Source organism: Amaranthus tricolor, chromosome 7, assembly GCF_026212465.1.
Source record: "Amaranthus tricolor cultivar Red isolate AtriRed21 chromosome 7, ASM2621246v1, whole genome shotgun sequence".
Lineage (NCBI taxonomy): Eukaryota > Viridiplantae > Streptophyta > Magnoliopsida > Caryophyllales > Amaranthaceae > Amaranthus > Amaranthus tricolor.
The window spans coordinates 9,110,624-9,129,744 of record NC_080053.1 but is presented as its reverse complement, the minus strand read 5'-3'; the positions used below and the strand labels follow the sequence as shown (position 1 = coordinate 9,129,744).

Below are 19,121 nucleotides of genomic sequence, written 5' to 3'. Positions count from 1 at the left end.
CACGAACGCACCGACGCACGCCTCTTTCGGACAATTCGTTCGTATGCGCATCGACCCGCCTCGACGGGTCCTATCTTTCGAGTGCCCGTAAATTCGAGGTCGGGACCCGGTTGCGAGTTATATTTTTATAAATAAAATTACTTCCATGGAGTATACTACGATAACCACTGAAATGCCTTCTGCTCAAGTGCAGCGGAAACAGATAAGGAAAATTAAAAAAAAAGGACGGAAAAAGGGGTGCAACACGAGGACTTCCCAGGAGGTCACCCATCCTAGTACTACTCTCGCCCAAGCACGCTTAACTGCGGAGTTCTGATGGGATCCAGTGCATTAGTGCTGGTATAATCGCACCCGTTCATTCACCGTAGCAATTTGTTTACATGCGCAATGCCGCCCAAAAAAAAAAAAAAAAACCAGAGCATTCCAAAGCTCGTAAATTCGCAGCCGAGAGTCCAATTTCGAGCCTTCTCCTTCCCAAATACCGTTTTTCACCCTCCCGGTATTGTCCGATTCACAAAAGAGTCCGCCGGCTTTAAAAGCCAGGTGAACTCGCAACAAAAAAGCGACAAAATATTTAAGAAAACCGCGCAACACTAGGAAATCAAGAGGCCATCCATGCCGGGCGCGCTTCCGCGGGGACTTCCGACGGGACCCGGTGCAATTTCCGCTTACACGAACGCACCGACGCACGCCTCTTTCGGACAATTTGTTCGTATGCGCATCGACCCGCCTCGACGGGTCCTATCTTTCGAGTGCCCGTAAATTCGAGGTCGGGACCCGGTTGCGAGTTATATTTTTATAAATAAAATTACTTCCATGGAGTATACTACGATAACCACTGAAATGCCTTTTGCTCAAGTGCAGCGGAAACAGATAAGAAAAATAAAAAAAAAAAAGGAGGGAAAAAGGGGTGCAACACGAGGACTTCCCAGGAGGTCACCCATCCTAGTACTACTCTCGCCCAAGCACGCTTAACTGCGGAGTTCTGATGGGATCCGGTGCATTAGTGCTGGTATGATCGCACCCGTTCATTCACCGGAGCAATTTGTTTACATGCGCAATGCCGCCCAAAAAAAAAAAAAACCAGAGCATTCCAAAGCTCGTAAATTCGCAGCCGAGACCCCAATTTCGAGCCTTCTCCTTCCCAAATACCGTTTTTCACCCTCCCGGTATTGTCCGATTCACAAAAGAGTCCGCCGGCTTTAAAAGCCAGGTGAACTCGCAACAAAAAAGCGACAAAATATTTAAGAATACCGCGCAACACTAGGAAATCAAGAGGCCATCCATGCCGGGCGCGCTTCCGCGGGGACTTTCGACGGGACCCGGTGCAATTTCCGCTTACACGAACGCACCGACGCACGCCTCTTTCGGACAATTCGTTCGTATGCGCATCGACCCGCCTCGACGGGTCCTATCTTTCGAGTGCCCGTAAATTCGAGGTCGGGACCCGGTTGCGAGTTATATTTTTATAAATAAAATTACTTCCATGGAGTATACTACGATAACCACTGAAATGCCTTCTGCTCAAGTGCAGCGGAAACAGATAAGGAAAATTAAAAAAAAAGGACGGAAAAAGGGGTGCAACACGAGGACTTCCCAGGAGGTCACCCATCCTAGTACTACTCTCGCCCAAGCACGCTTAACTGCGGAGTTCTGATGGGATCCAGTGCATTAGTGCTGGTATAATCGCACCCGTTCATTCACCGTAGCAATTTGTTTACATGCGCAATGCCGCCCAAAAAAAAAAAAAAAAACCAGAGCATTCCAAAGCTCGTAAATTCGCAGCCGAGAGTCCAATTTCGAGCCTTCTCCTTCCCAAATACCGTTTTTCACCCTCCCGGTATTGTCCGATTCACAAAAGAGTCCGCCGGCTTTAAAAGCCAGGTGAACTCGCAACAAAAAAGCGACAAAATATTTAAGAAATCCGCGCAACACTAGGAAATCAAGAGGCCATCCATGCCGGGCGCGCTTCCGCGGGGACTTCCGACGGGACCCGGTGCAATTTCCGCTTACACGAACGCACCGACGCACGCCTCTTTCGGACAATTTGTTCGTATGCGCATCGACCCGCCTCGACGGGTCCTATCTTTCGAGTGCCCGTAAATTCGAGGTCGGGACCCGGTTGCGAGTTATATTTTTATAAATAAAATTACTTCCATGGAGTATACTACGATAACCACTGAAATGCCTTCTGCTCAAGTGCAGCGGAAACAGATAAGAAAAATAAAAAAAAAAAAGGAGGGAAAAAGGGGTGCAACACGAGGACTTCCCAGGAGGTCACCCATCCTAGTACTACTCTCGCCCAAGCACGCTTAACTGCGGAGTTCTGATGGGATCCGGTGCATTAGTGCTGGTATGATCGCACCCGTTCATTCACCGGAGCAATTTGTTTACATGCGCAATGCCGCCAAAAAAAAAAAAAACCAGAGCATTCCAAAGCTCGTAAATTCGCAGCCGAGACCCCAATTTCGAGCCTTCTCCTTCCCAAATACCGTTTTTCACCCTCCCGGTATTGTCCGATTCACAAAAGAGTCCGCCGGCTTTAAAAGCCAGGTGAACTCGCAACAAAAAAGCGACAAAATATTTAAGAAATCCGCGCAACACTAGGAAATCAAGAGGCCATCCATGCCGGGCGCGCTTCCGCGGGGACTTCCGACGGGACCCGGTGCAATTTCCGCTTACACGAACGCACCGACGCACGCCTCTTTCGGACAATTCGTTCGTATGCGCATCGACCCGCCTCGACGGGTCCTATCTTTCGAGTGCCCGTAAATTCGAGGTCGGGACCCGGTTGCGAGTTATATTTTTATAAATAAAATTACTTCCATGGAGTATACTACGATAACCACTGAAATGCCTTCTGCTCAAGTGCAGCGGAAACAGATAAGGAAAATTAAAAAAAAAGGACGGAAAAAGGGGTGCAACACGAGGACTTCCCAGGAGGTCACCCATCCTAGTACTACTCTCGCCCAAGCACGCTTAACTGCGGAGTTCTGATGGGATCCAGTGCATTAGTGCTGGTATAATCGCACCCGTTCATTCACCGTAGCAATTTGTTTACATGCGCAATGCCGCCCAAAAAAAAAAAAAAAAACCAGAGCATTCCAAAGCTCGTAAATTCGCAGCCGAGAGTCCAATTTCGAGCCTTCTCCTTCCCAAATACCGTTTTTCACCCTCCCGGTATTGTCCGATTCACAAAAGAGTCCGCCGGCTTTAAAAGCCAGGTGAACTCGCAACAAAAAAGCGACAAAATATTTAAGAAAACCGCGCAACACTAGGAAATCAAGAGGCCATCCATGCCGGGCGCGCTTCCGCGGGGACTTCCGACGGGACCCGGTGCAATTTCCGCTTACACGAACGCACCGACGCACGCCTCTTTCGGACAATTTGTTCGTATGCGCATCGACCCGCCTCGACGGGTCCTATCTTTCGAGTGCCCGTAAATTCGAGGTCGGGACCCGGTTGCGAGTTATATTTTTATAAATAAAATTACTTCCATGGAGTATACTACGATAACCACTGAAATGCCTTTTGCTCAAGTGCAGCGGAAACAGATAAGAAAAATAAAAAAAAAAAAGGAGGGAAAAAGGGGTGCAACACGAGGACTTCCCAGGAGGTCACCCATCCTAGTACTACTCTCGCCCAAGCACGCTTAACTGCGGAGTTCTGATGGGATCCGGTGCATTAGTGCTGGTATGATCGCACCCGTTCATTCACCGGAGCAATTTGTTTACATGCGCAATGCCGCCCAAAAAAAAAAAAAACCAGAGCATTCCAAAGCTCGTAAATTCGCAGCCGAGACCCCAATTTCGAGCCTTCTCCTTCCCAAATACCGTTTTTCACCCTCCCGGTATTGTCCGATTCACAAAAGAGTCCGCCGGCTTTAAAAGCCAGGTGAACTCGCAACAAAAAAGCGACAAAATATTTAAGAATACCGCGCAACACTAGGAAATCAAGAGGCCATCCATGCCGGGCGCGCTTCCGCGGGGACTTCCGACGGGACCCGGTGCAATTTCCGCTTACACGAACGCACCGACGCACGCCTCTTTCGGACAATTCGTTCGTATGCGCATCGACCCGCCTCGACGGGTCCTATCTTTCGAGTGCCCGTAAATTCGAGGTCGGGACCCGGTTGCGAGTTATATTTTTATAAATAAAATTACTTCCATGGAGTATACTACGATAACCACTGAAATGCCTTCTGCTCAAGTGCAGCGGAAACAGATAAGGAAAATTAAAAAAAAAAAGGACGGAAAAAGGGGTGCAACACGAGGACTTCCCAGGAGGTCACCCATCCTAGTACTACTCTCGCCCAAGCACGCTTAACTGCGGAGTTCTGATGGGATCCGGTGCATTAGTGCTGGTATGATCGCACCCGTTCATTCACCGGAGCAATTTGTTTACATGCGCAATGCCGCCCAAAAAAAAAAAAAAAAACCAGAGCATTCCAAAGCTCGTAAATTCGCAGCCGAGACCCCAATTTCGAGCCTTCTCCTTCCCAAATACCGTTTTTCACCCTCCCGGTATTGTCCGATTCACAAAAGAGTCCGCCGGCTTTAAAAGCCAGGTGAACTCGCAACAAAAAAGCGACAAAATATTTAAGAATACCGCGCAACACTAGGAAATCAAGAGGCCATCCATGCCGGGCGCGCTTCCGCGGGGACTTTCGACGGGACCCGGTGCAATTTCCGCTTACACGAACGCACCGACGCACGCCTCTTTCGGACAATTCGTTCGTATGCGCATCGACCCGCCTCGACGGGTCCTATCTTTCGAGTGCCCGTAAATTCGAGGTCGGGACCCGGTTGCGAGTTATATTTTTATAAATAAAATTACTTCCATGGAGTATACTACGATAACCACTGAAATGCCTTCTGCTCAAGTGCAGCGGAAACAGATAAGGAAAATTAAAAAAAAAGGACGGAAAAAGGGGTGCAACACGAGGACTTCCCAGGAGGTCACCCATCCTAGTACTACTCTCGCCCAAGCACGCTTAACTGCGGAGTTCTGATGGGATCCAGTGCATTAGTGCTGGTATAATCGCACCCGTTCATTCACCGTAGCAATTTGTTTACATGCGCAATGCCGCCCAAAAAAAAAAAAAAAAACCAGAGCATTCCAAAGCTCGTAAATTCGCAGCCGAGAGTCCAATTTCGAGCCTTCTCCTTCCCAAATACCGTTTTTCACCCTCCCGGTATTGTCCGATTCACAAAAGAGTCCGCCGGCTTTAAAAGCCAGGTGAACTCGCAACAAAAAAGCGACAAAATATTTAAGAAAACCGCGCAACACTAGGAAATCAAGAGGCCATCCATGCCGGGCGCGCTTCCGCGGGGACTTCCGACGGGACCCGGTGCAATTTCCGCTTACACGAACGCACCGACGCACGCCTCTTTCGGACAATTCGTTCGTATGCGCATCGACCCGCCTCGACGGGTCCTATCTTTCGAGTGCCCGTAAATTCGAGGTCGGGACCCGGTTGCGAGTTATATTTTTATAAATAAAATTACTTCCATGGAGTATACTACGATAACCACTGAAATGCCTTCTGCTCAAGTGCAGCGGAAACAGATAAGGAAAATTAAAAAAAAAGGACGGAAAAAGGGGTGCAACACGAGGACTTCCCAGGAGGTCACCCATCCTAGTACTACTCTCGCCCAAGCACGCTTAACTGCGGAGTTCTGATGGGATCCAGTGCATTAGTGCTGGTATAATCGCACCCGTTCATTCACCGTAGCAATTTGTTTACATGCGCAATGCCGCCCAAAAAAAAAAAAAAAAACCAGAGCATTCCAAAGCTCGTAAATTCGCAGCCGAGAGTCCAATTTCGAGCCTTCTCCTTCCCAAATACCGTTTTTCACCCTCCCGGTATTGTCCGATTCACAAAAGAGTCCGCCGGCTTTAAAAGCCAGGTGAACTCGCAACAAAAAAGCGACAAAATATTTAAGAAAACCGCGCAACACTAGGAAATCAAGAGGCCATCCATGCCGGGCGCGCTTCCGCGGGGACTTCCGACGGGACCCGGTGCAATTTCCGCTTACACGAACGCACCGACGCACGCCTCTTTCGGACAATTTGTTCGTATGCGCATCGACCCGCCTCGACGGGTCCTATCTTTCGAGTGCCCGTAAATTCGAGGTCGGGACCCGGTTGCGAGTTATATTTTTATAAATAAAATTACTTCCATGGAGTATACTACGATAACCACTGAAATGCCTTTTGCTCAAGTGCAGCGGAAACAGATAAGAAAAATAAAAAAAAAAAAGGAGGGAAAAAGGGGTGCAACACGAGGACTTCCCAGGAGGTCACCCATCCTAGTACTACTCTCGCCCAAGCACGCTTAACTGCGGAGTTCTGATGGGATCCGGTGCATTAGTGCTGGTATGATCGCACCCGTTCATTCACCGGAGCAATTTGTTTACATGCGCAATGCCGCCCAAAAAAAAAAAAAACCAGAGCATTCCAAAGCTCGTAAATTCGCAGCCGAGACCCCAATTTCGAGCCTTCTCCTTCCCAAATACCGTTTTTCACCCTCCCGGTATTGTCCGATTCACAAAAGAGTCCGCCGGCTTTAAAAGCCAGGTGAACTCGCAACAAAAAAGCGACAAAATATTTAAGAATACCGCGCAACACTAGGAAATCAAGAGGCCATCCATGCCGGGCGCGCTTCCGCGGGGACTTTCGACGGGACCCGGTGCAATTTCCGCTTACACGAACGCACCGACGCACGCCTCTTTCGGACAATTCGTTCGTATGCGCATCGACCCGCCTCGACGGGTCCTATCTTTCGAGTGCCCGTAAATTCGAGGTCGGGACCCGGTTGCGAGTTATATTTTTATAAATAAAATTACTTCCATGGAGTATACTACGATAACCACTGAAATGCCTTCTGCTCAAGTGCAGCGGAAACAGATAAGGAAAATTAAAAAAAAAGGACGGAAAAAGGGGTGCAACACGAGGACTTCCCAGGAGGTCACCCATCCTAGTACTACTCTCGCCCAAGCACGCTTAACTGCGGAGTTCTGATGGGATCCAGTGCATTAGTGCTGGTATAATCGCACCCGTTCATTCACCGTAGCAATTTGTTTACATGCGCAATGCCGCCCAAAAAAAAAAAAAAAACCAGAGCATTCCAAAGCTCGTAAATTCGCAGCCGAGAGTCCAATTTCGAGCCTTCTCCTTCCCAAATACCGTTTTTCACCCTCCCGGTATTGTCCGATTCACAAAAGAGTCCGCCGGCTTTAAAAGCCAGGTGAACTCGCAACAAAAAAGCGACAAAATATTTAAGAAAACCGCGCAACACTAGGAAATCAAGAGGCCATCCATGCCGGGCGCGCTTCCGCGGGGACTTCCGACGGGACCCGGTGCAATTTCCGCTTACACGAACGCACCGACGCACGCCTCTTTCGGACAATTTGTTCGTATGCGCATCGACCCGCCTCGACGGGTCCTATCTTTCGAGTGCCCGTAAATTCGAGGTCGGGACCCGGTTGCGAGTTATATTTTTATAAATAAAATTACTTCCATGGAGTATACTACGATAACCACTGAAATGCCTTTTGCTCAAGTGCAGCGGAAACAGATAAGAAAAATAAAAAAAAAAAAGGAGGGAAAAAGGGGTGCAACACGAGGACTTCCCAGGAGGTCACCCATCCTAGTACTACTCTCGCCCAAGCACGCTTAACTGCGGAGTTCTGATGGGATCCGGTGCATTAGTGCTGGTATGATCGCACCCGTTCATTCACCGGAGCAATTTGTTTACATGCGCAATGCCGCCCAAAAAAAAAAAAAACCAGAGCATTCCAAAGCTCGTAAATTCGCAGCCGAGACCCCAATTTCGAGCCTTCTCCTTCCCAAATACCGTTTTTCACCCTCCCGGTATTGTCCGATTCACAAAAGAGTCCGCCGGCTTTAAAAGCCAGGTGAACTCGCAACAAAAAAGCGACAAAATATTTAAGAAATCCGCGCAACACTAGGAAATCAAGAGGCCATCCATGCCGGGCGCGCTTCCGCGGGGACTTCCGACGGGACCCGGTGCAATTTCCGCTTACACGAACGCACCGACGCACGCCTCTTTCGGACAATTCGTTCGTATGCGCATCGACCCGCCTCGACGGGTCCTATCTTTCGAGTGCCCGTAAATTCGAGGTCGGGACCCGGTTGCGAGTTATATTTTTATAAATAAAATTACTTCCATGGAGTATACTACGATAACCACTGAAATGCCTTTTGCTCAAGTGCAGCGGAAACAGATAAGAAAAATAAAAAAAAAAAAGGAGGGAAAAAGGGGTGCAACACGAGGACTTCCCAGGAGGTCACCCATCCTAGTACTACTCTCGCCCAAGCACGCTTAACTGCAGAGTTCTGATGGGATCCGGTGCATTAGTGCTGGTATGATCGCACCCGTTCATTCACCGTAGCAATTTGTTTACATGCGCAATGCCGCCCAAAAAAAAAAAAAAAAACCAGAGCATTCCAAAGCTCGTAAATTCGCAGCCGAGACCCCAATTTCGAGCCTTCTCCTTCCCAAATACCGTTTTTCACCCTCCCGGTATTGTCCGATTCACAAAAGAGTCCGCCGGCTTTAAAAGCCAGGTGAACTCGCAACAAAAAAGCGACAAAATATTTAAGAAATCCGCGCAACACTAGGAAATCAAGAGGCCATCCATGCCGGGCGCGCTTCCGCGGGGACTTCCGACGGGACCCGGTGCAATTTCCGCTTACACGAACGCACCGACGCACGCCTCTTTCGGACAATTCGTTCGTATGCGCATCGACCCGCCTCGACGGGTCCTATCTTTCGAGTGCCCGTAAATTCGAGGTCGGGACCCGGTTGCGAGTTATATTTTTATAAATAAAATTACTTCCATGGAGTATACTACGATAACCACTGAAATGCCTTTTGCTCAAGTGCAGCGGAAACAGATAAGAAAAATAAAAAAAAAAAAGGAGGGAAAAAGGGGTGCAACACGAGGACTTCCCAGGAGGTCACCCATCCTAGTACTACTCTCGCCCAAGCACGCTTAACTGCGGAGTTCTGATGGGATCCGGTGCATTAGTGCTGGTATGATCGCACCCGTTCATTCACCGTAGCAATTTGTTTACATGCGCAATGCCGCCCAAAAAAAAAAAAAAAAAAAACCAGAGCATTCCAAAGCTCGTAAATTCGCAGCCGAGAGTCCAATTTCGAGCCTTCTCCTTCCCAAATACCGTTTTTCACCCTCCCGGTATTGTCCGATTCACAAAAGAGTCCGCCGGCTTTAAAAGCCAGGTGAACTCGCAACAAAAAAGCGACAAAATATTTAAGAAATCCGCGCAACACTTGGAAATCAAGAGGCCATCCATGCCGGGCGCGCTTCCGCGGGGACTTCCGACGGGACCCGGTGCAATTTCCGCTTACACGAACGCACCGACGCACGCCTCTTTCGGACAATTCGTTCGTATGCGCATCGACCCGCCTCGACGGGTCCTATCTTTCGAGTGCCCGTAAATTCGAGGTCGGGACCCGGTTGCGAGTTATATTTTTATAAATAAAATTACTTCCATGGAGTATACTACGATAACCACTGAAATGCCTTTTGCTCAAGTGCAGCGGAAACAGATAAGAAAAATAAAAAAAAAAAAGGAGGGAAAAAGGGGTGCAACACGAGGACTTCCCAGGAGGTCACCCATCCTAGTACTACTCTCGCCCAAGCACGCTTAACTGCGGAGTTCTGATGGGATCCGGTGCATTAGTGCTGGTATGATCGCACCCGTTCATTCACCGTAGCAATTTGTTTACATGCGCAATGCCGCCCAAAAAAAAAAAAAAACCAGAGCATTCCAAAGCTCGTAAATTCGCAGCCGAGACCCCAATTTCGAGCCTTCTCCTTCCCAAATACCGTTTTTCACCCTCCCGGTATTGTCCGATTCACAAAAGAGTCCGCCGGCTTTAAAAGCCAGGTGAACTCGCAACAAAAAAGCGACAAAATATTTAAGAAATCCGCGCAACACTAGGAAATCAAGAGGCCATCCATGCCGGGCGCGCTTCCGCGGGGACTTCCGACGGGACCCGGTGCAATTTCCGCTTACACGAACGCACCGACGCACGCCTCTTTCGGACAATTCGTTCGTATGCGCATCGACCCGCCTCGACGGGTCCTATCTTTCGAGTGCCCGTAAATTCGAGGTCGGGACCCGGTTGCGAGTTATATTTTTATAAATAAAATTACTTCCATGGAGTATACTACGATAACCACTGAAATGCCTTCTGCTCAAGTGCAGCGGAAACAGATAAGGAAAATTAAAAAAAAAGGACGGAAAAAGGGGTGCAACACGAGGACTTCCCAGGAGGTCACCCATCCTAGTACTACTCTCGCCCAAGCACGCTTAACTGCGGAGTTCTGATGGGATCCAGTGCATTAGTGCTGGTATAATCGCACCCGTTCATTCACCGTAGCAATTTGTTTACATGCGCAATGCCGCCCAAAAAAAAAAAAAAAAACCAGAGCATTCCAAAGCTCGTAAATTCGCAGCCGAGAGTCCAATTTCGAGCCTTCTCCTTCCCAAATACCGTTTTTCACCCTCCCGGTATTGTCCGATTCACAAAAGAGTCCGCCGGCTTTAAAAGCCAGGTGAACTCGCAACAAAAAAGCGACAAAATATTTAAGAAAACCGCGCAACACTAGGAAATCAAGAGGCCATCCATGCCGGGCGCGCTTCCGCGGGGACTTCCGACGGGACCCGGTGCAATTTCCGCTTACACGAACGCACCGACGCACGCCTCTTTCGGACAATTTGTTCGTATGCGCATCGACCCGCCTCGACGGGTCCTATCTTTCGAGTGCCCGTAAATTCGAGGTCGGGACCCGGTTGCGAGTTATATTTTTATAAATAAAATTACTTCCATGGAGTATACTACGATAACCACTGAAATGCCTTTTGCTCAAGTGCAGCGGAAACAGATAAGAAAAATAAAAAAAAAAAAGGAGGGAAAAAGGGGTGCAACACGAGGACTTCCCAGGAGGTCACCCATCCTAGTACTACTCTCGCCCAAGCACGCTTAACTGCGGAGTTCTGATGGGATCCGGTGCATTAGTGCTGGTATGATCGCACCCGTTCATTCACCGTAGCAATTTGTTTACATGCGCAATGCCGCCCAAAAAAAAAAAAAAACCAGAGCATTCCAAAGCTCGTAAATTCGCAGCCGAGACCCCAATTTCGAGCCTTCTCCTTCCCAAATACCGTTTTTCACCCTCCCGGTATTGTCCGATTCACAAAAGAGTCCGCCGGCTTTAAAAGCCAGGTGAACTCGCAACAAAAAAGCGACAAAATATTTAAGAAATCCGCGCAACACTAGGAAATCAAGAGGCCATCCATGCCGGGCGCGCTTCCGCGGGGACTTCCGACGGGACCCGGTGCAATTTCCGCTTACACGAACGCACCGACGCACGCCTCTTTCGGACAATTCGTTCGTATGCGCATCGACCCGCCTCGACGGGTCCTATCTTTCGAGTGCCCGTAAATTCGAGGTCGGGACCCGGTTGCGAGTTATATTTTTATAAATAAAATTACTTCCATGGAGTATACTACGATAACCACTGAAATGCCTTCTGCTCAAGTGCAGCGGAAACAGATAAGGAAAATTAAAAAAAAAGGACGGAAAAAGGGGTGCAACACGAGGACTTCCCAGGAGGTCACCCATCCTAGTACTACTCTCGCCCAAGCACGCTTAACTGCGGAGTTCTGATGGGATCCAGTGCATTAGTGCTGGTATAATCGCACCCGTTCATTCACCGTAGCAATTTGTTTACATGCGCAATGCCGCCCAAAAAAAAAAAAAAAAACCAGAGCATTCCAAAGCTCGTAAATTCGCAGCCGAGAGTCCAATTTCGAGCCTTCTCCTTCCCAAATACCGTTTTTCACCCTCCCGGTATTGTCCGATTCACAAAAGAGTCCGCCGGCTTTAAAAGCCAGGTGAACTCGCAACAAAAAAGCGACAAAATATTTAAGAAAACCGCGCAACACTAGGAAATCAAGAGGCCATCCATGCCGGGCGCGCTTCCGCGGGGACTTCCGACGGGACCCGGTGCAATTTCCGCTTACACGAACGCACCGACGCACGCCTCTTTCGGACAATTTGTTCGTATGCGCATCGACCCGCCTCGACGGGTCCTATCTTTCGAGTGCCCGTAAATTCGAGGTCGGGACCCGGTTGCGAGTTATATTTTTATAAATAAAATTACTTCCATGGAGTATACTACGATAACCACTGAAATGCCTTTTGCTCAAGTGCAGCGGAAACAGATAAGAAAAATAAAAAAAAAAAAGGAGGGAAAAAGGGGTGCAACACGAGGACTTCCCAGGAGGTCACCCATCCTAGTACTACTCTCGCCCAAGCACGCTTAACTGCGGAGTTCTGATGGGATCCGGTGCATTAGTGCTGGTATGATCGCACCCGTTCATTCACCGTAGCAATTTGTTTACATGCGCAATGCCGCCCAAAAAAAAAAAAAACCAGAGCATTCCAAAGCTCGTAAATTCGCAGCCGAGACCCCAATTTCGAGCCTTCTCCTTCCCAAATACCGTTTTTCACCCTCCCGGTATTGTCCGATTCACAAAAGAGTCCGCCGGCTTTAAAAGCCAGGTGAACTCGCAACAAAAAAGCGACAAAATATTTAAGAAATCCGCGCAACACTAGGAAATCAAGAGGCCATCCATGCCGGGCGCGCTTCCGCGGGGACTTCCGACGGGACCCGGTGCAATTTCCGCTTACACGAACGCACCGACGCACGCCTCTTTCGGACAATTCGTTCGTATGCGCATCGACCCGCCTCGACGGGTCCTATCTTTCGAGTGCCCGTAAATTCGAGGTCGGGACCCGGTTGCGAGTTATATTTTTATAAATAAAATTACTTCCATGGAGTATACTACGATAACCACTGAAATGCCTTCTGCTCAAGTGCAGCGGAAACAGATAAGGAAAATTAAAAAAAAAGGACGGAAAAAGGGGTGCAACACGAGGACTTCCCAGGAGGTCACCCATCCTAGTACTACTCTCGCCCAAGCACGCTTAACTGCGGAGTTCTGATGGGATCCAGTGCATTAGTGCTGGTATAATCGCACCCGTTCATTCACCGTAGCAATTTGTTTACATGCGCAATGCCGCCCAAAAAAAAAAAAAAAAACCAGAGCATTCCAAAGCTCGTAAATTCGCAGCCGAGAGTCCAATTTCGAGCCTTCTCCTTCCCAAATACCGTTTTTCACCCTCCCGGTATTGTCCGATTCACAAAAGAGTCCGCCGGCTTTAAAAGCCAGGTGAACTCGCAACAAAAAAGCGACAAAATATTTAAGAAAACCGCGCAACACTAGGAAATCAAGAGGCCATCCATGCCGGGCGCGCTTCCGCGGGGACTTCCGACGGGACCCGGTGCAATTTCCGCTTACACGAACGCACCGACGCACGCCTCTTTCGGACAATTCGTTCGTATGCGCATCGACCCGCCTCGACGGGTCCTATCTTTCGAGTGCCCGTAAATTCGAGGTCGGGACCCGGTTGCGAGTTATATTTTTATAAATAAAATTACTTCCATGGAGTATACTACGATAACCACTGAAATGCCTTCTGCTCAAGTGCAGCGGAAACAGATAAGGAAAATTAAAAAAAAAGGACGGAAAAAGGGGTGCAACACGAGGACTTCCCAGGAGGTCACCCATCCTAGTACTACTCTCGCCCAAGCACGCTTAACTGCGGAGTTCTGATGGGATCCAGTGCATTAGTGCTGGTATAATCGCACCCGTTCATTCACCGTAGCAATTTGTTTACATGCGCAATGCCGCCCAAAAAAAAAAAAAAAAACCAGAGCATTCCAAAGCTCGTAAATTCGCAGCCGAGAGTCCAATTTCGAGCCTTCTCCTTCCCAAATACCGTTTTTCACCCTCCCGGTATTGTCCGATTCACAAAAGAGTCCGCCGGCTTTAAAAGCCAGGTGAACTCGCAACAAAAAAGCGACAAAATATTTAAGAAAACCGCGCAACACTAGGAAATCAAGAGGCCATCCATGCCGGGCGCGCTTCCGCGGGGACTTCCGACGGGACCCGGTGCAATTTCCGCTTACACGAACGCACCGACGCACGCCTCTTTCGGACAATTTGTTCGTATGCGCATCGACCCGCCTCGACGGGTCCTATCTTTCGAGTGCCCGTAAATTCGAGGTCGGGACCCGGTTGCGAGTTATATTTTTATAAATAAAATTACTTCCATGGAGTATACTACGATAACCACTGAAATGCCTTTTGCTCAAGTGCAGCGGAAACAGATAAGAAAAATAAAAAAAAAAAAGGAGGGAAAAAGGGGTGCAACACGAGGACTTCCCAGGAGGTCACCCATCCTAGTACTACTCTCGCCCAAGCACGCTTAACTGCGGAGTTCTGATGGGATCCGGTGCATTAGTGCTGGTATGATCGCACCCGTTCATTCACCGGAGCAATTTGTTTACATGCGCAATGCCGCCCAAAAAAAAAAAAAAACCAGAGCATTCCAAAGCTCGTAAATTCGCAGCCGAGACCCCAATTTCGAGCCTTCTCCTTCCCAAATACCGTTTTTCACCCTCCCGGTATTGTCCGATTCACAAAAGAGTCCGCCGGCTTTAAAAGCCAGGTGAACTCGCAACAAAAAAGCGACAAAATATTTAAGAAATCCGCGCAACACTAGGAAATCAAGAGGCCATCCATGCCGGGCGCGCTTCCGCGGGGACTTCCGACGGGACCCGGTGCAATTTCCGCTTACACGAACGCACCGACGCACGCCTCTTTCGGACAATTCGTTCGTATGCGCATCGACCCGCCTCGACGGGTCCTATCTTTCGAGTGCCCGTAAATTCGAGGTCGGGACCCGGTTGCGAGTTATATTTTTATAAATAAAATTACTTCCATGGAGTATACTACGATAACCACTGAAATGCCTTTTGCTCAAGTGCAGCGGAAACAGATAAGAAAAATAAAAAAAAAAAAGGAGGGAAAAAGGGGTGCAACACGAGGACTTCCCAGGAGGTCACCCATCCTAGTACTACTCTCGCCCAAGCACGCTTAACTGCGGAGTTCTGATGGGATCCGGTGCATTAGTGCTGGTATGATCGCACCCGTTCATTCACCGTAGCAATTTGTTTACATGCGCAATGCCGCCCAAAAAAAAAAAAAAACCAGAGCATTCCAAAGCTCGTAAATTCGCAGCCGAGACCCCAATTTCGAGCCTTCTCCTTCCCAAATACCGTTTTTCACCCTCCCGGTATTGTCCGATTCACAAAAGAGTCCGCCGGCTTTAAAAGCCAGGTGAACTCGCAACAAAAAAGCGACAAAATATTTAAGAAAACCGCGCAACACTTGGAAATCAAGAGGCCATCCATGCCGGGCGCGCTTCCGCGGGGACTTCCGACGGGACCCGGTGCAATTTCCGCTTACACGAACGCACCGACGCACGCCTCTTTCGGACAATTCGTTCGTATGCGCATCGACCCGCCTCGACGGGTCCTATCTTTCGAGTGCCCGTAAATTCGAGGTCGGGACCCGGTTGCGAGTTATATTTTTATAAATAAAATTACTTCCATGGAGTATACTACGATAACCACTGAAATGCCTTCTGCTCAAGTGCAGCGGAAACAGATAAGGAAAATTAAAAAAAAAGGACGGAAAAAGGGGTGCAACACGAGGACTTCCCAGGAGGTCACCCATCCTAGTACTACTCTCGCCCAAGCACGCTTAACTGCGGAGTTCTGATGGGATCCAGTGCATTAGTGCTGGTATAATCGCACCCGTTCATTCACCGTAGCAATTTGTTTACATGCGCAATGCCGCCCAAAAAAAAAAAAAAAAACCAGAGCATTCCAAAGCTCGTAAATTCGCAGCCGAGAGTCCAATTTCGAGCCTTCTCCTTCCCAAATACCGTTTTTCACCCTCCCGGTATTGTCCGATTCACAAAAGAGTCCGCCGGCTTTAAAAGCCAGGTGAACTCGCAACAAAAAAGCGACAAAATATTTAAGAAAACCGCGCAACACTAGGAAATCAAGAGGCCAACCATGCCGGGCGCGCTTCCGCGGGGACTTCCGACGGGACCCGGTGCAATTTCCGCTTACACGAACGCACCGACGCACGCCTCTTTCGGACAATTTGTTCGTATGCGCATCGACCCGCCTCGACGGGTCCTATCTTTCGAGTGCCCGTAAATTCGAGGTCGGGACCCGGTTGCGAGTTATATTTTTATAAATAAAATTACTTCCATGGAGTATACTACGATAACCACTGAAATGCCTTTTGCTCAAGTGCAGCGGAAACAGATAAGAAAAATAAAAAAAAAAAAGGAGGGAAAAAGGGGTGCAACACGAGGACTTCCCAGGAGGTCACCCATCCTAGTACTACTCTCGCCCAAGCACGCTTAACTGCGGAGTTCTGATGGGATCCGGTGCATTAGTGCTGGTATGATCGCACCCGTTCATTCACCGGAGCAATTTGTTTACATGCGCAATGCCGCCCAAAAAAAAAAAAAAACCAGAGCATTCCAAAGCTCGTAAATTCGCAGCCGAGACCCCAATTTCGAGCCTTCTCCTTCCCAAATACCGTTTTTCACCCTCCCGGTATTGTCCGATTCACAAAAGAGTCCGCCGGCTTTAAAAGCCAGGTGAACTCGCAACAAAAAAGCGACAAAATATTTAAGAAATCCGCGCAACACTAGGAAATCAAGAGGCCATCCATGCCGGGCGCGCTTCCGCGGGGACTTCCGACGGGACCCGGTGCAATTTCCGCTTACACGAACGCACCGACGCACGCCTCTTTCGGACAATTCGTTCGTATGCGCATCGACCCGCCTCGACGGGTCCTATCTTTCGAGTGCCCGTAAATTCGAGGTCGGGACCCGGTTGCGAGTTATATTTTTATAAATAAAATTACTTCCATGGAGTATACTACGATAACCACTGAAATGCCTTCTGCTCAAGTGCATTAGTGCTGGTATAATCGCACCCGTTCATTCACCGTAGCAATTTGTTTACATGCGCAATGCCGCCCAAAAAAAAAAAAAAAAACCAGAGCATTCCAAAGCTCGTAAATTCGCAGCCGAGAGTCCAATTTCGAGCCTTCTCCTTCCCAAATACCGTTTTTCACCCTCCCGGTATTGTCCGATTCACAAAAGAGTCCGCCGGCTTTAAAAGCCAGGTGAACTCGCAACAAAAAAGCGACAAAATATTTAAGAAAACCGCGCAACACTAGGAAATCAAGAGGCCATCCATGCCGGGCGCGCTTCCGCGGGGACTTCCGACGGGACCCGGTGCAATTTCCGCTTACACGAACGCACCGACGCACGCCTCTTTCGGACAATTTGTTCGTATGCGCATCGACCCGCCTCGACGGGTCCTATCTTTCGAGTGCCCGTAAATTCGAGGTCGGGACCCGGTTGCGAGTTATATTTTTATAAATAAAATTACTTCCATGGAGTATACTACGATAACCACTGAAATGCCTTTTGCTCAAGTGCAGCGGAAACAGATAAGAAAAATAAAAAAAAAAAAGGAGGGAAAAAGGGGTGCAACACGAGGACTTCCCAGGAGGTCACCCATCCTAGTACTACTCTCGCCCAAGCACGCTTAACTGCGGAGTTCTGATGGGATCCGGTGCATTAGTGCTGGTATGATCGCACCCGTTCATTCACCGTAGCAATTTGTTTACATGCGCAATGCCGCCCAAAAAAAAAAAAAACCAGAGCATTCCAAAGCTCGTAAATTCGCAGCCGAGACCCCAATTTCGAGCCTTCTCCTTCCCAAATACCGTTTTTCACCCTCCCGGTATTGTCCGATTCACAAAAGAGTCCGCCGGCTTTAAAAGCCAGGTGAACTCGCAACAAAAAAGCGACAAAATATTTAAGAAATCCGCGCAACACTAGGAAATCAAGAGGCCATCCATGCCGGGCGCGCTTCCGCGGGGACTTCCGACGGGACCCGGTGCAATTTCCGCTTACACGAACGCACCGACGCACGCCTCTTTCGGACAATTCGTTCGTATGCGCATCGACCCGCCTCGACGGGTCCTATCTTTCGAGTGCCCGTAAATTCGAGGTCGGGACCCGGTTGCGAGTTATATTTTTATAAATAAAATTACTTCCATGGAGTATACTACGATAACCACTGAAATGCCTTCTGCTCAAGTGCAGCGGAAACAGATAAGGAAAATTAAAAAAAAAGGACGGAAAAAGGGGTGCAACACGAGGACTTCCCAGGAGGTCACCCATCCTAGTACTACTCTCGCCCAAGCACGCTTAACTGCGGAGTTCTGATGGGATCCAGTGCATTAGTGCTGGTATAATCGCACCCGTTCATTCACCGTAGCAATTTGTTTACATGCGCAATGCCGCCCAAAAAAAAAAAAAAAAACCAGAGCATTCCAAAGCTCGTAAATTCGCAGCCGAGAGTCCAATTTCGAGCCTTCTCCTTCCCAAATACCGTTTTTCACCCTCCCGGTATTGTCCGATTCACAAAAGAGTCCGCCGGCTTTAAAAGCCAGGTGAACTCGCAACAAAAAAGCGACAAAATATTTAAGAAAACCGCGCAACACTAGGAAATCAAGAGGCCATCCATGCCGGGCGCGCTTCCGCGGGGACTTCCGACGGGACCCGGTACAATTTCCGCTTACACGAACGCACCGACGCACGCCTCTTTCGGACAATTTGTTCGTATGCGCATCGACCCGCCTCGACGGGTCCTATCTTTCGAGTGCCCGTAAATTCGAGGTCGGGACCCGGTTGCGAGTTATATTTTTATAAATAAAATTACTTCCATGGAGTATACTACGATAACCACTGAAATGCCTTTTGCTCAAGTGCAGCGGAAACAGATAAGAAAAATAAAAAAAAAAAAGGAGGGAAAAAGGGGTGCAACACGAGGACTTCCCAGGAGGTCACCCATCCTAGTACTACTCTCGCCCAAGCACGCTTAACTGCGGAGTTCTGATGGGATCCGGTGCATTAGTGCTGGTATGATCGCACCCGTTCATTCACCGGAGCAATTTGTTTACATGCGCAATGCCGCCCAAAAAAAAAAAAAAAACCAGAGCATTCCAAAGCTCGTAAATTCGCAGCCGAGACCCCAATTTCGAGCCTTCTC

At 48.7% G+C, this 19,121-nt stretch overlaps 28 non-coding genes across 28 annotated transcripts; all 28 read right to left on the bottom strand.

Moving 5' to 3' along the window:
* Positions 1–234: 234 nt before the first annotated feature.
* Positions 235–353, bottom strand: LOC130819558 (5S ribosomal RNA). Its single transcript, XR_009044598.1, has one exon. It is a non-coding gene; the product is annotated as a 5S ribosomal RNA (ribosomal RNA).
* Positions 354–907: 554 nt separating this feature from the next.
* On the bottom strand, positions 908–1,026 carry LOC130819807 (5S ribosomal RNA). Its single transcript, XR_009044840.1, has one exon. It is a non-coding gene; the product is annotated as a 5S ribosomal RNA (ribosomal RNA).
* Positions 1,027–1,575: 549 nt separating this feature from the next.
* Positions 1,576–1,694, bottom strand: LOC130819557 (5S ribosomal RNA). Its single transcript, XR_009044597.1, has one exon. It is a non-coding gene; the product is annotated as a 5S ribosomal RNA (ribosomal RNA).
* A 554-nt stretch (positions 1,695–2,248) lies between these two features.
* Positions 2,249–2,367, bottom strand: LOC130819805 (5S ribosomal RNA). Its single transcript, XR_009044838.1, has one exon. It is a non-coding gene; the product is annotated as a 5S ribosomal RNA (ribosomal RNA).
* A 548-nt stretch (positions 2,368–2,915) lies between these two features.
* On the bottom strand, positions 2,916–3,034 carry LOC130819556 (5S ribosomal RNA). Its single transcript, XR_009044596.1, has one exon. It is a non-coding gene; the product is annotated as a 5S ribosomal RNA (ribosomal RNA).
* Positions 3,035–3,588: 554 nt separating this feature from the next.
* LOC130819804 (5S ribosomal RNA) lies at positions 3,589–3,707 on the bottom strand. The gene has a single exon (XR_009044837.1). It is a non-coding gene; the product is annotated as a 5S ribosomal RNA (ribosomal RNA).
* A 551-nt stretch (positions 3,708–4,258) lies between these two features.
* Positions 4,259–4,377, bottom strand: LOC130819803 (5S ribosomal RNA). Its single transcript, XR_009044836.1, has one exon. It is a non-coding gene; the product is annotated as a 5S ribosomal RNA (ribosomal RNA).
* Positions 4,378–4,929: 552 nt separating this feature from the next.
* Positions 4,930–5,048, bottom strand: LOC130819555 (5S ribosomal RNA). Its single transcript, XR_009044594.1, has one exon. It is a non-coding gene; the product is annotated as a 5S ribosomal RNA (ribosomal RNA).
* A 552-nt stretch (positions 5,049–5,600) lies between these two features.
* LOC130819554 (5S ribosomal RNA) lies at positions 5,601–5,719 on the bottom strand. Its single transcript, XR_009044593.1, has one exon. It is a non-coding gene; the product is annotated as a 5S ribosomal RNA (ribosomal RNA).
* A 554-nt stretch (positions 5,720–6,273) lies between these two features.
* Positions 6,274–6,392, bottom strand: LOC130819802 (5S ribosomal RNA). Its single transcript, XR_009044835.1, has one exon. It is a non-coding gene; the product is annotated as a 5S ribosomal RNA (ribosomal RNA).
* A 549-nt stretch (positions 6,393–6,941) lies between these two features.
* Positions 6,942–7,060, bottom strand: LOC130819553 (5S ribosomal RNA). Its single transcript, XR_009044592.1, has one exon. It is a non-coding gene; the product is annotated as a 5S ribosomal RNA (ribosomal RNA).
* A 553-nt stretch (positions 7,061–7,613) lies between these two features.
* Positions 7,614–7,732, bottom strand: LOC130819801 (5S ribosomal RNA). Its single transcript, XR_009044834.1, has one exon. It is a non-coding gene; the product is annotated as a 5S ribosomal RNA (ribosomal RNA).
* A 551-nt stretch (positions 7,733–8,283) lies between these two features.
* LOC130819529 (5S ribosomal RNA) lies at positions 8,284–8,402 on the bottom strand. The gene has a single exon (XR_009044567.1). It is a non-coding gene; the product is annotated as a 5S ribosomal RNA (ribosomal RNA).
* Positions 8,403–8,956: 554 nt separating this feature from the next.
* Positions 8,957–9,075, bottom strand: LOC130819799 (5S ribosomal RNA). Its single transcript, XR_009044832.1, has one exon. It is a non-coding gene; the product is annotated as a 5S ribosomal RNA (ribosomal RNA).
* Positions 9,076–9,632: 557 nt separating this feature from the next.
* On the bottom strand, positions 9,633–9,751 carry LOC130819798 (5S ribosomal RNA). The gene has a single exon (XR_009044831.1). It is a non-coding gene; the product is annotated as a 5S ribosomal RNA (ribosomal RNA).
* Positions 9,752–10,301: 550 nt separating this feature from the next.
* On the bottom strand, positions 10,302–10,420 carry LOC130819552 (5S ribosomal RNA). Its single transcript, XR_009044591.1, has one exon. It is a non-coding gene; the product is annotated as a 5S ribosomal RNA (ribosomal RNA).
* A 554-nt stretch (positions 10,421–10,974) lies between these two features.
* Positions 10,975–11,093, bottom strand: LOC130819797 (5S ribosomal RNA). The gene has a single exon (XR_009044830.1). It is a non-coding gene; the product is annotated as a 5S ribosomal RNA (ribosomal RNA).
* Positions 11,094–11,643: 550 nt separating this feature from the next.
* On the bottom strand, positions 11,644–11,762 carry LOC130819551 (5S ribosomal RNA). Its single transcript, XR_009044590.1, has one exon. It is a non-coding gene; the product is annotated as a 5S ribosomal RNA (ribosomal RNA).
* A 554-nt stretch (positions 11,763–12,316) lies between these two features.
* Positions 12,317–12,435, bottom strand: LOC130819796 (5S ribosomal RNA). The gene has a single exon (XR_009044829.1). It is a non-coding gene; the product is annotated as a 5S ribosomal RNA (ribosomal RNA).
* A 549-nt stretch (positions 12,436–12,984) lies between these two features.
* LOC130819550 (5S ribosomal RNA) lies at positions 12,985–13,103 on the bottom strand. The gene has a single exon (XR_009044588.1). It is a non-coding gene; the product is annotated as a 5S ribosomal RNA (ribosomal RNA).
* Positions 13,104–13,655: 552 nt separating this feature from the next.
* On the bottom strand, positions 13,656–13,774 carry LOC130819549 (5S ribosomal RNA). Its single transcript, XR_009044587.1, has one exon. It is a non-coding gene; the product is annotated as a 5S ribosomal RNA (ribosomal RNA).
* A 554-nt stretch (positions 13,775–14,328) lies between these two features.
* Positions 14,329–14,447, bottom strand: LOC130819795 (5S ribosomal RNA). The gene has a single exon (XR_009044828.1). It is a non-coding gene; the product is annotated as a 5S ribosomal RNA (ribosomal RNA).
* Positions 14,448–14,999: 552 nt separating this feature from the next.
* Positions 15,000–15,118, bottom strand: LOC130819793 (5S ribosomal RNA). The gene has a single exon (XR_009044825.1). It is a non-coding gene; the product is annotated as a 5S ribosomal RNA (ribosomal RNA).
* Positions 15,119–15,668: 550 nt separating this feature from the next.
* Positions 15,669–15,787, bottom strand: LOC130819547 (5S ribosomal RNA). Its single transcript, XR_009044585.1, has one exon. It is a non-coding gene; the product is annotated as a 5S ribosomal RNA (ribosomal RNA).
* Positions 15,788–16,341: 554 nt separating this feature from the next.
* LOC130819792 (5S ribosomal RNA) lies at positions 16,342–16,460 on the bottom strand. Its single transcript, XR_009044824.1, has one exon. It is a non-coding gene; the product is annotated as a 5S ribosomal RNA (ribosomal RNA).
* A 1,085-nt stretch (positions 16,461–17,545) lies between these two features.
* LOC130819791 (5S ribosomal RNA) lies at positions 17,546–17,664 on the bottom strand. The gene has a single exon (XR_009044823.1). It is a non-coding gene; the product is annotated as a 5S ribosomal RNA (ribosomal RNA).
* Positions 17,665–18,213: 549 nt separating this feature from the next.
* Positions 18,214–18,332, bottom strand: LOC130819546 (5S ribosomal RNA). Its single transcript, XR_009044584.1, has one exon. It is a non-coding gene; the product is annotated as a 5S ribosomal RNA (ribosomal RNA).
* Positions 18,333–18,886: 554 nt separating this feature from the next.
* On the bottom strand, positions 18,887–19,005 carry LOC130819790 (5S ribosomal RNA). Its single transcript, XR_009044822.1, has one exon. It is a non-coding gene; the product is annotated as a 5S ribosomal RNA (ribosomal RNA).
* Positions 19,006–19,121: the final 116 nt, after the last annotated feature.